We start from the raw sequence: 15,000 nt of genomic DNA on the forward strand, positions 1-15,000 counted from the left end.
TGATGATGATAATGATGTTGCTGCTGTTGTGTTCATAAACTATAATTTGAAAGTTTTATAAACATCTAAGCTGAAACGAAACTTATGACCAAAAACAAAAGAAATATAGAAAATCAACAACAAACTAGAGATGTTGAGTGGAAAAGGGATTATTATTGTTTAAGATGGAGACGGCTCCAATCTTTTAAACTAAAACAACATTAAAAAAAGCATATCAAGAACAATGTAATATTAAATTAAGAATATTTGCACTGATTACAAACCAAATATTGACATGTTGTCATAATGAACTTTTCTTAGAGGGATTTTAGTTTTTGTCTCGACAGTAAAATATTTTATCCGCGAGAAGAATTCAAAATAAACAGAGAAACATAAACGAAATATAAAAATATTTGAAGAACAAAATCATGTAAGGAACAGCTATGGTGTCAAGAAATATTAGATGAAATCAAAGTTGAAACGACAGTTGATAGCAGGGTGAGTGAGGGGTGGAGGAAACGGTCGTTGGAATCATAACAAAGATTTATAAAAAATACTGTGTATATTAATGAAAAAACAGATGAAAATGGATGCTATAATGGAAGTTGAAATTGATCTCTCCGACTAAGTAGAAACAAAAACCAACAATAACAATAACAAAAGGCTGTGGTAGGGGCAATGAAATCAACATTAGCAACAATAGCAACAACATTCACAACAGAATTTAAAAGGTAAAAAACTAAAGAACGATGGCGGTAACAACGATGCCAATACCTTCATTTTGTAACAAAGGAGACACTCCAACGACCCGAACGTTACGACGACAAACTTCAACGTAGTAGTAGTAGTAGTAGTAGTAGCAGCAGCAGTAGCAAAAGCAGCAGCAGTAGCAGCCACAGCAGTAACAGCCGCAGCAGTAGCAGCTGCAGCAGTAGCAGCCGCAGCAGTAGCAACCGCTGCAGTAGTAGTAGTAGTAGTAGTAGTAGTAGTAGTAGTAGTAGTAGTAGTAGTAGTAGTCAAGGCAAGTGCACCAGAGGACTTACTGATTACCTCAGACATGCACTGGCCTGTTCTCTTCCCCCATCACCTTCCCATGCGCAAACATACACAAACTGCTTTCTTTACAAATATTACCTCTAAACCTGCTAAATCTCTTCAAAAGAGGAAAATCTTCGTTGGAATACATTTGCGGCTTATTATCAGAGAGGTCCATGTGGTGGGCTGGTAGAAATAGTTCACGATCCTACGTTATTTCCTACCTTTGCATTTGAGTTCAAATTCTATGGGTGGAGGTGTTTATCCTTCGTCAGCACAGAATCGATAAAATAACTTTCAGACCCATGATCTTTATCGATTCCCTATCTATAACTTTCTGACTGCGAGTCGACCAAAAGTTTCCTCAAACTACACCCGACTGTTGAAAAATCAGGACACGTTTGAGGATTGTAGTCCAAGGTACACGGAACCTGAATAAAAGACAAGATGGCTCCGGCTATATTGACTTTGATCACAGAGTTTAAAAAAATAGCTGCAGTAACAAGTTCATGTCTTTGTGCCAAACTTAGAAATTGTTATTATTGGAACGATACTTAAGGTGGCGAGCTGGCAGACTCGTTAGCACGTTGGACGAAATGCTTAACGGTATTTCCTCCGACGTTACATTCTGAGTTCAAATTCCACCGAAGTCGGCTTTGCCCTTCATCTTTTCGGAGTCGATAAATTAAGTACAAGTGAAACACTGGGGCTGATGTAATCGACTAGTCCCCTCCTCACAAATTTGAGGCTCTGTGTCTCCAGTAGAAACGATTATTAGAACGATACTTCAACATTATTGGGCAATCCAGTTTACCAGTTGTGTTATAGGTGTTATATTATTTCAAACATTAGCTGTTTTCAAATTCCACCGAGTGGATTTTACCTTTTATTTCATTCTTCCGGAGTCGATAAGATAAATACAAGTCAAGCACTGGCGTTGATGTGATCGACAAGCTACGTCCTAAAAATGTCAGCCTTGTGCCTATAATAGAAAGAACTATTATCAATCCTGTCAACCAGCTGTATTATGGGTGCTATATTATTTCAACATTAAGCGTGAAGGGTGCATGGCTTAGTGATTAGAGTGTTGCAATCACGAGATCGTGGTTTCAATTCCTGAACCGGGTGATGAGTTGTGTTGTTGAACAAAACGCTTCATTTTACGTTGCTCTGCGGTCACTTCAACATCTGATGTGTGATACGCCGCGCACCATTTCAGGTAATGTCGATTTTTATGGAGGGAGTGAGCTAATGTGCAGCACATGCATTTGATCACGATAAACAAATCATTTGTGCTGGTTGTTCAGCAACAAATTACAGAACCGTCTTTCTCGGGCTACGAAAGATTTACCAATATTACTGGTTTCGAATTTTAGTACAAGACCAGCGATTTCGAGGGAGTGAGCTTATAGAATACGTCGACCCCAGCGCACAACTGATACTTCAGTGGAATTTGAACTGATAACGTAAAGTCGGACGAAATGCCACTGAGCATTTAGCTCGGCGTGCTCACGTTTCTACCAGCTCACCGACAACATTATCGTCAGCGAGGAATGTTATTGCTGTCATATTATTTCAACATTTTTATCAACTTCGTCAACGATCTGTGTTTTGGACGTCATACTATTCCAAATTATTATAAATCCAATAAACCAGCTGCACTGTTAGTGTTTTATCTATTCACGAGTATGATTTTATCTCGGACGGTGTAATTCACTGCAAACACTATAGTACATTGCAGCTGACATATCTTCGCTGACAGGCTGTCTTGTACTTTTATCCACTTATACCTCTCCATTTCATGCAGGGTTGCATTAACCATTAAGCAAAATGGGCACGTGCATGAGGCCCCACAAGGAGACACTATTTTTTTCTCTCTTTCTTTTCTTTTTTTTTTCTTTTTTTGGTTTATCATAATATAAAAGCTAAAAAGAATAATAAAACAGTGTTGAAAACCTGCATTTTCTCCTATTACCCTTGTTCTAAAAGAATAGTTTACTTAAATTTGCTTACATCTATTTCGTGTTAAATACTATTTTTACAATTAAATGATACAAAAAAAGGCTCTATTTAATATAGTTGCTAGTCTGATCTAGGAGATGGCCAAGGAAGCTGTCCTAGGAGATGGCCAAGGAAGCTGTCCTTGGAGATGGTGGAAATCTGAATTAGTTCACAGTCAGCCTCCTACTATGTTTTAATTTCTTGAGAGAAAATAGAAAGCTCGAGATGACGCACCATTGTTGCGGTGTTTAAGGTAACAGTTGTTCTTCATCTAACTCTGGCCTCAAAACTTCGGTTCTTCCAGTAAGTGAGGCTACCATCGTCAATGAGGAAGGGAAAAGAGCGAAGGATACCTGACTAACTGCTGCTGCTACTACTGCTGCTGGCTAATCTTGAGTGAAAAAACTTGTGATCAGAGATAACCCGGTCGTAGCTAATCCTTCTTCTATTCAGATACAATGTACCTAAACCTACATTTCTACTGTGTTCCGTTTTATAAGACGATGACATGTGATTTAAGAGAGATTTGGCTGCTATATCGAGCAACGCGAGTGACTGCGAAGAAGCTTCCAAGAAGAAGAAAGCAGTGCACCGAGATATCTTAGATTGTAGATCTGGTCTGTATGCTTCCAACAGAATGGACTAGTCCATGATGGTGTTAAATGGGGTGACGGATGAAGTTTACCACCTCAGAACAAGTTCATGAACGGGCTTTCACAGTTTCCATCTCACCTGTTTCATTACAAGTCTTATACTGACCCGAGGCTATGGAAAAAAAAACACTTACCTAAGAATCCGTACAATGGGTTCGAACTAGGAACCATGTGATTGCTATGCGAACATCTTAACGACACAGCCATACGATTGTAGAAACATCTCTATTTTCCGTCTACTTAATTTTCACATAAATTATAGAAATAAACGCTAGCCTTATGAATCATTACGATAAGTGTAGAATATTTATGAAGTTCAATTCTTCGAATTGTTTTGGCTGCTAACGTCTCGACATCAATCTGAAAGAGGAACTGATTTCAACTGGTAAACTGCTTCCAATAGATAACCAATTGTTGGAAATAGTTATTCTTGGATGTGTTTGAAATTCCTCATTCAAATATACAAAACAGGAAGCCTTAAGAAACAATTATTCCCATTATCACACGCTGGCATGTGAATACTGAATACATTAACGCAACATTGTTGCTTAGAAACAGAAATTCTTTGGAATCAATGATGTAGTTGACTAAGTCAAGCCAAAACTTGTTTGATACTTTGTTTTATAGAAAGGGTTTCGATAAGCATCATTAGCTACTTTAACGTTCTATACCGCCATCCTCCAGTCTTTTTAAATCTAAATTACTATGTCCAGAATGTGGTATGTCTTATATTTGTTTCATTTATTGAACTGCGACCATACTTAGGCATCGTTTCGAAGGATTTAGTGGAACAAAACGAACGTAATTCTGTGTTCTTCTTCTTCTTCTTCCTCTTAGTCTGGTATTTACCCTATCAAACTTTTCTGTCAAACCGCTACATTACGGAGACCTAAAAAAACTAACACCGGTTGTCAAGCAGTAGGAAGAGACAAACACAAACACACACACACACACACACACACACACACACACACACACACACACACCTGCGTTCGCGCATGCACACACACACACACACACATATCAATGATAAAAAAAAAAATCTCAGGAGAGCACCCATACAACCAACGTTCGTTGTATTTTCAATTTCAACGTCTGCATTCAGTGACAAACACGGAAAATAACTGATTGACCGGTCATGTAGTGAGCTGGGCGCCTGTCTGACGAAACAAATACCTAAGTGACAATTGCATTTCTCTTATTATCTGACTCATACAGGTCAGCACAAACTCACAATAATCCACTTTTCTCTCATGCTTAAATGTAAACTAATCTCTTCGTTTCCCTCCCTGTTTTGTCCTTTTGTGACTATCTATTTATGTATCTATCTATCTTTCTTTCTTCCTTTCTTTTTCTCTTTCACTTTCCCGCTCCCTTCTCTCTCTCTCTCTGCATATATATATATATATATATATATATATATATATATATATATATATATATATATATATATATATATATATCTGACTACCTCCTTTTTCTTAATATACAAAACCTGTACATCCCTTCAAACAATGTCTATATATTATATATTATATAATAATAACTGCCTCTTTTCCTATATATATATATATACATACATAAATATATACACGCGCGTGTGCACACTCACATACTCGCGCGCGCGTGAACACACACGCACACACACACACTAACTCACTCACATACACACTCCTTTTCTACTTTTATCTACATTTCTCAAACAAAAATATGCCTGTGGAATGTTGAATATTTTATTTCTTTTATCACAAATTAAAGAAATAAAGAAAGACAAAAAGAAAATAAAGAAGGAAGGAAGCAAAAGAAGCAAACAAACAAAATCACAGAAATCCAGCACTGTTGACAAAAATGTTACCATTTTCATCTCTAATTTCATTTTAAGATGGCGGCTATATTCGGGGCGTTTCTGTGTTTGCCGTCTGGTTTGTTTGTCTTTTGTTATTGTGGCGGTTATTTACAATCCTAAATTAATGATAACTACATTGACAACAACTAATAGCTAGTAGTAGTAGTAGTAGTAGTAGTAGTAGTAGTAGTAGTAGTAGTAGTAGTAGTAGTAGTAGTAGTAATAGTAGTAGTAGCAGCATGTGAGTCAAAATGACCTGACTCACTAAATATGTATTTATCTGTATATTTATTTTTTTGTTTTACTACGGTTCCTATTTCGTGTGTGTGTGCATGTGTATGTGTGTGCATGTGAGCATGTGTGTATGTGAGTGTGTCTGAGTTTTTGTGTGTGCGTGTGTGTTTATAGGTGATGTGATGCGTTTAGAGCAGTAATGTGTTGTTGTTGTTGTTGTTGTTGTTGTTGTTGTTGTTGTTGTTGTTGTTGTTGTTGTTGTGGTGGTGGTGGTGGTGGTGGTGGTGGTGGTGGTGGTGGCGGTGGTGGTTCAGCCCTATGTCTGTCCTGATGGGCAGTTTTATGATGATGAAAAGCATTCCACGCCATGACCACGCTTGTCCTTCTCTCGAGCCTTGTGTATCAAGGAGTACCTTTTCCAGACGGCGCAGTGTAATCTAAGTGAAATTACCTGCTATTTCTTGTAGGCCAAGCTACTACGTTAAAGCACCACCTGCCAAAACACTTATTAGTTGAGGACAAGTGTATCGTGAGTCTCCGATTGGTTACAGCTCAATGTTTATAAGATCATATTCTGAACTGAGAAGCATCCTAATGAGTAAGTATTCCCTATAAGTATAGAATTCTTTGTTCACCAAGACCTCTCTCGGAGCTACGTACAGTATCTTGATATTTTGTACTTCCATGCTAATTTGACAGGGAGGGGATCTTGGCGTAGTCATGAATTCTAGAGACACCGTTTTAAGGCCCATCCAGGTGAATATAATCTGGCATTTATTAACTACTCCCCCACTGTCTTGTAACTAAATGCAGGAAGGTAAAAACCTACAGAGGTGTGTCCAGATAGAAAATCAAGCTTTGCGGGTCAACCAGAGGTGGATGTAGGTTAGGATTGGATTTCTCTCAGGCCGCAGCAATTTTGAGAAGGCACTGGTCGTCTCGGCTCTTCCCTTCATAGTGAAGTTAGATGCTCGAAAAAAGCTCAATGCTAATATACAGCTTCATTGTGTAAATATCCTGCCACGTAAATTTTAGATCGCTACCAAGTCTGGCAACAGAAGTAGGTTAGAAAGTGATGGAAGTTTCTAGTCAGAACTCAACAGGTCAGAGGCAAAGGATATCAGTCGTTAGCAGATAGTATTGAATGGAAACCGCCAACTCCTGAGATACTAGGGATATCGCTGCTTCCTTCAATCGATGCCTAAAAATCATTCACTCTGTTTAGTTATTAACTAAAATCATTCACTTTTTTTCAGTTATTAGCTAAAACATCTACCTCCCATGGCATACAACACAGAAGACGTAACAGAAACATAATGTACTGCTCAGGCTTCTACCATGGAATATCGAATACTGTTTGGTGATGGTAAATCAACCCTAGCCTTCGAACATCTCCCATAGTTAGAAAGCTGAGACGCTACAACGCTCATACAGCTTACTCAATAACAGTAGGAACTGGTTCTTTTAATGAAGATGGTGGCTAGACATCATCAACATAGCGTTGGCTTTGCTGTGATGATCACTCTACTGCCTAAACTGAGACACAGGTTGACATCTATGTGTGGCTAATGTCACTTTATATTCTTCTTGCTTGCATGTTAACGAGTGCCTTTGATAGAGATTTTGCCATCTGATAGAACAAAAACTGCTTCTGTCAGATATTAAATCTAAAAACAAGACAAAGTCATCCTGACGAGTGATATAAATGAATGGCAACACATTTGTATCTCTAAGTACGACCTCACTATCTTTCAGCATAAAAAATAGATACAAGATTTTATGGATAAATTAGATACAAACACTGGATCTTATACAGGTATCGAACCTCTTATCCGGAATCCAGAAATCCGGCTATTTTTGAAACTGGCTAGCTTTGAATTTCGCAGGCTGTAGTAGTTCGCCGCGAGGCCGCTTTGTTTTTGTTTCCGTGGTATATGCGTCACACGACGCCAGTTCTTGTGTGACTGCTGCTGTGTGGACGCCCTTTCTTACAGCTAAGTAGTTATTTGTCTTAATTTATAATTTTTAGTTATTACCATGCCGAAAAAGCTAGCATAAGGGCAGCTTGCTAGCGGAAACCCGAAAAGAAAACATTTAACGCTCAGCATAGCGAAGAAAGTAGAGTTACTTAAGAGACTCGATAAAGGTGCTTCAACACGGATTTTGAGTGAGGAATATGGTGTTAGTATTTCTACTGTCTATGATATCAAGAAACAGAAAGAACGGATACTTAAATTTTACAGTGACAGTGAAGTGCCTAAATTAATGGACAAACGAGAAACTTTACATCGGTCGTAGACTGCTGACGTGGACATGGTGTTTTTCAGTGGACTAATAAAGATCAAACATACTTTGCTTCAAAAGTGTATTATTTTGTACCTGTATCTCTTAAATAAAATTATGTTCTTTTCTTCACTTTTTATTTTTTTCATCCTATGCGCGGTACAGTATAATATATACAGTATTTTAAGAGTTATCAGAATTTTAAGTGGCTTAATAGCGATCAAACAGACCCTGCTTTAGAAATGTATTAATTTGTACATGTTATACAATCTTGTTCTTTATTTTAGTTGTTTATTTTATATTTTCGGTATACTACACGTTGTTTATGTGAGTAGACCTCAAGGATATTTTATTTATCTGTGCAGTGAAGAGAGTTGAGTGTTGGGGCAGACGAAATTAAGATACTGACAAAAATCAGATTGTATGTGTAGCTATTGCAACGTTGAAAAGCACCAAACATCAACTGCTGTAAGATCGATAGTTCTGATACGGTTGATGAAAACAGAGTATACGAGAGAAAAACAATTAGCAATGGTTCGATGAGAACTTCAGCACAATTGGAAGACTCATGAAGGACTTGTTGAAGTCTCATAGAGCAAGTCTGCATAATCACACACTATAAAAATGTAATGGCGAATTCTTCATGTCCCAAAAGAAATGAAGTATGGCTTGCAAAAGCGCGAGAAATCCAGATGCAAGCAGATAGACATGGTATGCACAATTCATATGTTGCTATAAATATTTTCTGTAGCCGTAGACATAATTCCACAACACCAGTCCGTTCATCGGTCTGAAAAGTTCTGCTGAAAGAACAGACAGCAATAAAGCCGGTGTTAATAGCCAACTTCTAAACTAGATTCTCTCAACTTTATTAGGGAATTTTGAAGAGTTACCGACCTTTGCCGAGGTAAGTTTTGCCATGAAAATGTTGAAAAAACAAAGAATTTACACAGTACAGCCTTCCAGCAGAGATCTTAAGGAGGTCAATTACCTCTATACCGAGTGTTAGTTACCTTTACGCAGGATATTACTAAGTCACATAGACGTTGAACTAGGAGTACATACCTCAGGATTGAAAAGGTGACAGAAAACAAGGGAGACAGATCTGTTTACTCAAATGAATATTGGTTTCAAACTTTGGCACAAAGCCAAAGATTTTGGGAGTGGGGTAAGTCGATTACAGGTACTTATTTTATTGAAATTGAAAGGATGAAAGACAAAGCCGACTTCGGCGGCATTTGAACTCAGAACGTAAAGACGGACGAAAGGCGGCTAATCATTTTGTCCGGTATGCAAACGATTCGGCCAGCTCGTCGCTTTATTCAAATAAATATTTAGGTTACAACACTTACCTTCATTACCGGGAAAAGACTAGTTCAATCAGCATCAAAGCCCTACTAGAGTCGGGCTTTGACAGTGGCCGAAACTCAGCTGAAGTGATCTTTACAAGCCAGCTTCATGTTAAGTGAAAGAACATTGAAACGTGTTCACTGGATTTGTGGATCTATCAAAGACTTCTGATACCATAAACGGTTGTAGGGGAGGTACTCTTGTGAGTTGTTCCAAAGTTTTGTTGCTCATCCAAATTTGTGAATCCCTCTCGCTACTGTCGTACAAGGATGACATTTCGCATTGTGATGAGAGTGAGGCTGTGAATGAACGGGTGACCTAATGGTAGGAGAAATGAGTGATAAACAAGTAACTGAGTAACTGTGAGTGACAGTGGCTGAGTGATTGAGTGGAAGTAGCAACAAGCAAATCTAAAATATAAAATCAATAGCGATGTATTATTTAATCTTTTACATTATAATTACGGGGACATCAACACAATAGTGGTGTTGATGGTGATGGTGGTGGTGGTGGTGGTGGGTGGTGATGAGTGGTGAATGGTTGTGAGTAGTGGGAGGTTGTGAGTGGTAAGAGATTGTGAGTTGTGGTAGTGGTTGTGGTGGTGGTGGTGGTAGTGTGATGATGGTGGTGGTGGTAGTGGTAGTGATGGTAGCAGTAGGGGAGAAAATAACCAACGCGGGTTAAAGTAGTAGTAGTAGTAGTAGTAGTAGTAGTAGTAGCAGCAGCAGTAGCAGCGGCGGCGGCGGTGATGGTGGCAGTGGCGGTGGCAGTGGCGGTGGCGGTAGTGATTGTGGCGGCTGCAGTACTAACAGCAGCAGCAGATGTAGTAGTAGTAGTAGTAGTAGTAGTAGTAGTAGTAGTAGTAGTAGCAGCAACAGTAGCAGCAGCAGTAGCAGCAGCGGCGGCGGTGATGGTGGCAGTGGCGGTGGCGGTAGTGATTGTGGCGGCTGCAGTACTAACAGCAGCAGCAGATGTAGTAGTAGTAGTAGTAGTAGTAGTAGTAGTAGTAGTAGTAGTAGTAGTAGTAGTAGTGGTAGCAGCAGCAGCAGCAGCAGCAACTAGCCTGGTTGAAATTAAGTTTCGTATTAGGGAATAATTAAATGACAGTTCCCCCAAAGGTCCGAACGAATGAATTTAAACAGCACGACAACAGCACAAAAAAAAACAAAAAAACGAAAGAAAGAAAGAACAGAAAACTTAGCTGGATATAATTGTTGGATCAAATATTCGCCTGGAACCAGCAATGACACATCCATTAAAGAATGTAGCCCCCATCAACCTCTCCGAGCGTCAACCCACTAACCCAAGCCCCCTACATTTAACCTCTTCGTTAAACTTTACATACCAATCTTCACCACATCAGCAGCCAACGGTATTAACAACAGACATCGATCCATCTGACAAAGAACAAATACGCATATACACACACACACACGCACGCACGCATACACACACGCACACACACACTCACGCGCGCGCGCGCACAACCATACACATACGCATTTACACACACGCATACGCACGCTTACATATGTACGCAGTAGTACGGCGGGAAATGCATTCATAGACATTTGTACGAAGAAGCGTTCATACGCTTCGACAGACCTTTTCTACAATATTCCCCTCATCTTTCTCTCCTTCTCCTCCCACATTGGTCGTCATTATACATTTTCCATTCATTCTTCATTGTCAACTCGTTCACACGCCATACTCGTACATACATACATATTATTCACAAACACATACGGCCATGCAAGCACGCCTAAATAAATGCACTCGCGTTCTCTATTAAGATTTGTTCGCTTTTATTGCCGTGTTGCTGTTTTAAATTCTTCCTTCTCAGCCGCTGTTTGCCTTCCTTTCTTTCCTTACATTAAAAATCCTTCATGTTTTAAAGAAAAACAGTGACAACATAAGTTAATCGTGACACACCCATACAGAGAAACGGATGAGAGAGAGGGAGATGACGATAGCAAGGGCTGCTGTATAGCTTGGGGTTGGAACAGACAACCACAATAGTAATGGTTGCTACAGGAAACTTGGTGATTATCCTATAATGCTCGATGTTAAATAAATCAAGAATCGGAACAAACATAGGATACTCGTCATTGTCCGATCTGTTAGAAATAGCATCCAAATCTGCTTCAAAGCACACAATACGTTTAAAAAACATGAGCGGCAGCATTAAATGTTGGTTAATGTAGTTCATAGATACAACAGGTCTAGAGAGACAAATAATAATAATAAAGACCTGGAAATAGATGTACCTCGAATGTGGAATCTAAAAACAGAAACAATTCCTATCATAGTAGGCGCCTTAGGTATAATAAAAAAATATTCAGACAAATACATAACAAAAACACCAGGACTTACAAATATATAGAACATACAGAAAATTGCACTACCGGGCACTGCACACATCCTACGCAAAACACTTTCAATACAGTAACCATAAGAGCATCACAGCAAACCACAGCACATACCCAAGGCACACAGAGCTGCGCTCGGTAGTGAAGTGAAAGCACGTTATAAAAATAAAACTACTGAACAATAATAATAATAATAATAATGATGATGATGATGATTTCATTTATATACCACCAGGGCGAAGGATGAGGAGGAACAATACAAACACAGACATAAAATGTGGTGGTTTACATATAATGCAATGATAAAATAATTAAATCAGTAACAAAAAAAATGCTTTCTTTATTGACCACAAGGACCGAACACAAAACAAAGAAGGGCAATACAACACAAGGGACAGTAGGGTCGTGTTCAAAAGAAATAACAATAACAAAATTAATAACAACAACAACAACAACAATAATAATAATAATAATAATAATGATAATAACTCGAAACTAAACGACATCTAATAATACCACACAGTAGTAGGAGCAAACATGACATCTCAAGACAGTCACAATTGGAATGATCAAAAAGTGAACTGAAAATTATTTAGAATGACCCCTGGATTACCATCCATGCAGGAAGTGCAAAAGATTTTATTAGTTGGTACGTCACACGTATTGAGAAGAGTATTGCTGCTGTGAATTTTCTTTCCTTTTTTTTGCCCTTTATTTTCTTTGTTTACTTTTATATTTTAACTTTTTCTTTCTGTCTTTCTTCCCATTTTTTTTTTCGATCACAAGACTCTGTAAATGAACAATCTGATGTTATTATTTTATATAGCCTACAAATGTATACAGTGCGTTTCTCTGCCCTGGGTGTCAGGAAGGCACTCGGTAAGAAAAGGAAACGGAATTGAAAGATGATCATGAAAGTGATAATAATAATAATAATAATAATAATAATAATAATAATAATAATAATAATAATAATAATAATAATAATAATAATTAACGGAACCCATAACAAAACCAAACAAAACAACGGCGGACGGATAATCATAGATGCTATAAAATAGTTGATTTAGGAGTTACACACATACACACACACTACTATGCAACACCCCTCCAAAAATATACAAGAATAAATTCATACTGTAAATACACAACAAAATGAACAAAACCCACAACATGTACTATAGAAGGTCGATACCCGACAGAACACAACCTGCTACACAAATAAATACACTATATAAAAGCTGATACAACAGAAGACTCAAACAAAACCCCATAACAAAACGTACTGATACAATGCAATATCCCCCCCCAAAAAAAAAAATGCAGTACACACGACCTCACCAGTACAACGGGGCAACAAATGATGCGATAGAAAGTTGCTTGAAACTTTCAGATGTCAGAAAATAATAGAAGTGATGACGATGGTGATGAATGTTACCTTACCTCAGTTTATGAGAGACAGGAGTTTCGGAAGAACTCTGGTTGTAACAGCAAAAATGAAGCTGAACCTTTAAGAGAAGGCCTCTCGCTCGACAATGGATCAGTAAAGATGCAGACTGAACATAGCTGTCATCCTAATACAGCATCAGTAGATAATAGAGCAAGGAGGAGGAAGTAGACCAGTGAAAAGTAGGGGCTAAAGAGAGTCAAGACGTGGTATGAGCACAAATCGCAGAGAGTGGCGGAATCGGAGACTTGCAAAGTCCTCTGGGATTTCCCAATCCAAACAGATCAGGTGCAAGAGCTTAACAGACCGGACCTAGTGGTGGTCGACAAATGCACCACATGTACTATATAGTTGATGTTACATGCTCCTTTGACTCACGAATAGTCAAGAAAGAAGACGAAAAAATAAATAAATGCAACCCTCTTAAGTCCGAAATAGCCCGGCTATGGAAAATGAAGAAGGTGAAGATAGTGCCAATTATTTGGGCTTGGGGACCGTGTCAGGACGCATCAAGAGGAATGTAAAGGAAACTGGAATAGAGTGCCCAGTAGAACTGTTACAAAATGTTTGCTTTCTTGGCACGGTCAGAATAATCAGGAAAGTATTAGATAACTGAAAAGAGCGAATAGCATGATCAGTAAACAAGAAAGAAAGAAAGAAAGAAAGAAAGAAAGAAAGAAAGAAAGAAAGAAAGAAAGAAAGAAAGAAGGAACGAAGGAAGGAAGGAAGGAAGGAAGGAAGGAAAGAAAGAAAGAAACAAACAAACAAACAAAGAAACAAAGAACTTGAAAACTGGACAGCTACTTTGTTTATTAACCTCCAAGAGATGAAAAGCAATGTTTGACCTCGGTGACCTTTGAGGTAAAAGCAACGAAAGCCAGAACGAATTACTGACCTTCTAACTATTCTGCCAATTCGTTGCCTTTCAGTCACAGAATGGTGAATTAGCAATGAGCGTTAGAGCAATTCAGAGCACTTTGTCCGGCTCTTTTGCCCTCTGTGTTCAAATTCCTCAGCGGTCAGCTTCGCCTTTTGTACCTTCGAGGATGATAATTAAAAATACCAGCCCAGTATTGACATTGATTCTTCTTCTTCTTGCTGCTACTCTTTCTTTCTCTCTCTCTCTCTCTCTTTCTCTCTCTCTCTCTCTCTCACTCTCTCTCTCTCTCCCTCTCTCCCTCTCTCTCTCTCTCCCTCTCCCTCTCTCTCTCTCTATCTCTCTCCTTTTTCCTTCCCCTCCCCCAATAGCCTAATATTGACATTGATTCTTCTTCTTCTTGTTCCTACTCTTTCTTTCTCTCTCTCTCTTTCTCTCTCTCCTTTTTCCTTCCTCCTGCTCTCTTTCTTTTCCTCCCTCTCCCCCACCTTCCGCGCCTGGAGGAAACGTTCCGCTGTTTTAAATGGTTAACATACATTACATTGTCACACCAACACCGCTACGTCGCATTTCAAGGCTCGTTGTCCCCAAAGCTACAATTTGGTCGTTGGTTCCATCACTGTATGCTTCATAAATATTGATTTTAAATTTTAGCACTAGGCCAGCAGTTTTTGAGATGAAGTGCAAACCCCAGTACTGGGGTCTATGAATCGAGTTCCCCCTCTCCTCAAAACTTGACTGGTGCACATTTTATTTACCTGCGTGGAATGTTGGGCGTCTTCTATTATAGCCTCGGGCCGACCAAAGCTTTGTGAGTGGATTTGGTAGACGGAAACTGAAAGAAGCCCGTCGTATGTGTGTGTGTGTGTGTGTGTGTGTGTGTGTGTGTGTGTGTGTGTGTGTGTGTGTGTGTTTTTGTGTGCCTG

General features: G+C 38.8%; 1 long non-coding RNA gene across 1 annotated transcript in view; it reads right to left on the bottom strand.

The window, feature by feature from the left end:
- The window catches only part of LOC128247615 (uncharacterized), a 49,785-nt gene that overhangs the window by 3,250 nt on the left and 31,535 nt on the right, over positions 1 to 15,000 (bottom strand). The window contains exon 2 of the long non-coding RNA XR_016241335.1: positions 9,384 to 9,699. This is a non-coding gene — a long non-coding RNA (uncharacterized LOC128247615). The remainder of the gene's footprint in view (positions 1 to 9,383; positions 9,700 to 15,000) is intronic.

This window comes from Octopus bimaculoides, chromosome 4 (assembly GCF_046866305.1).
Source record: "Octopus bimaculoides isolate indiv1 chromosome 4, ASM4686630v1, whole genome shotgun sequence".
Classification (NCBI taxonomy): domain Eukaryota; kingdom Metazoa; phylum Mollusca; class Cephalopoda; order Octopoda; family Octopodidae; genus Octopus; species Octopus bimaculoides.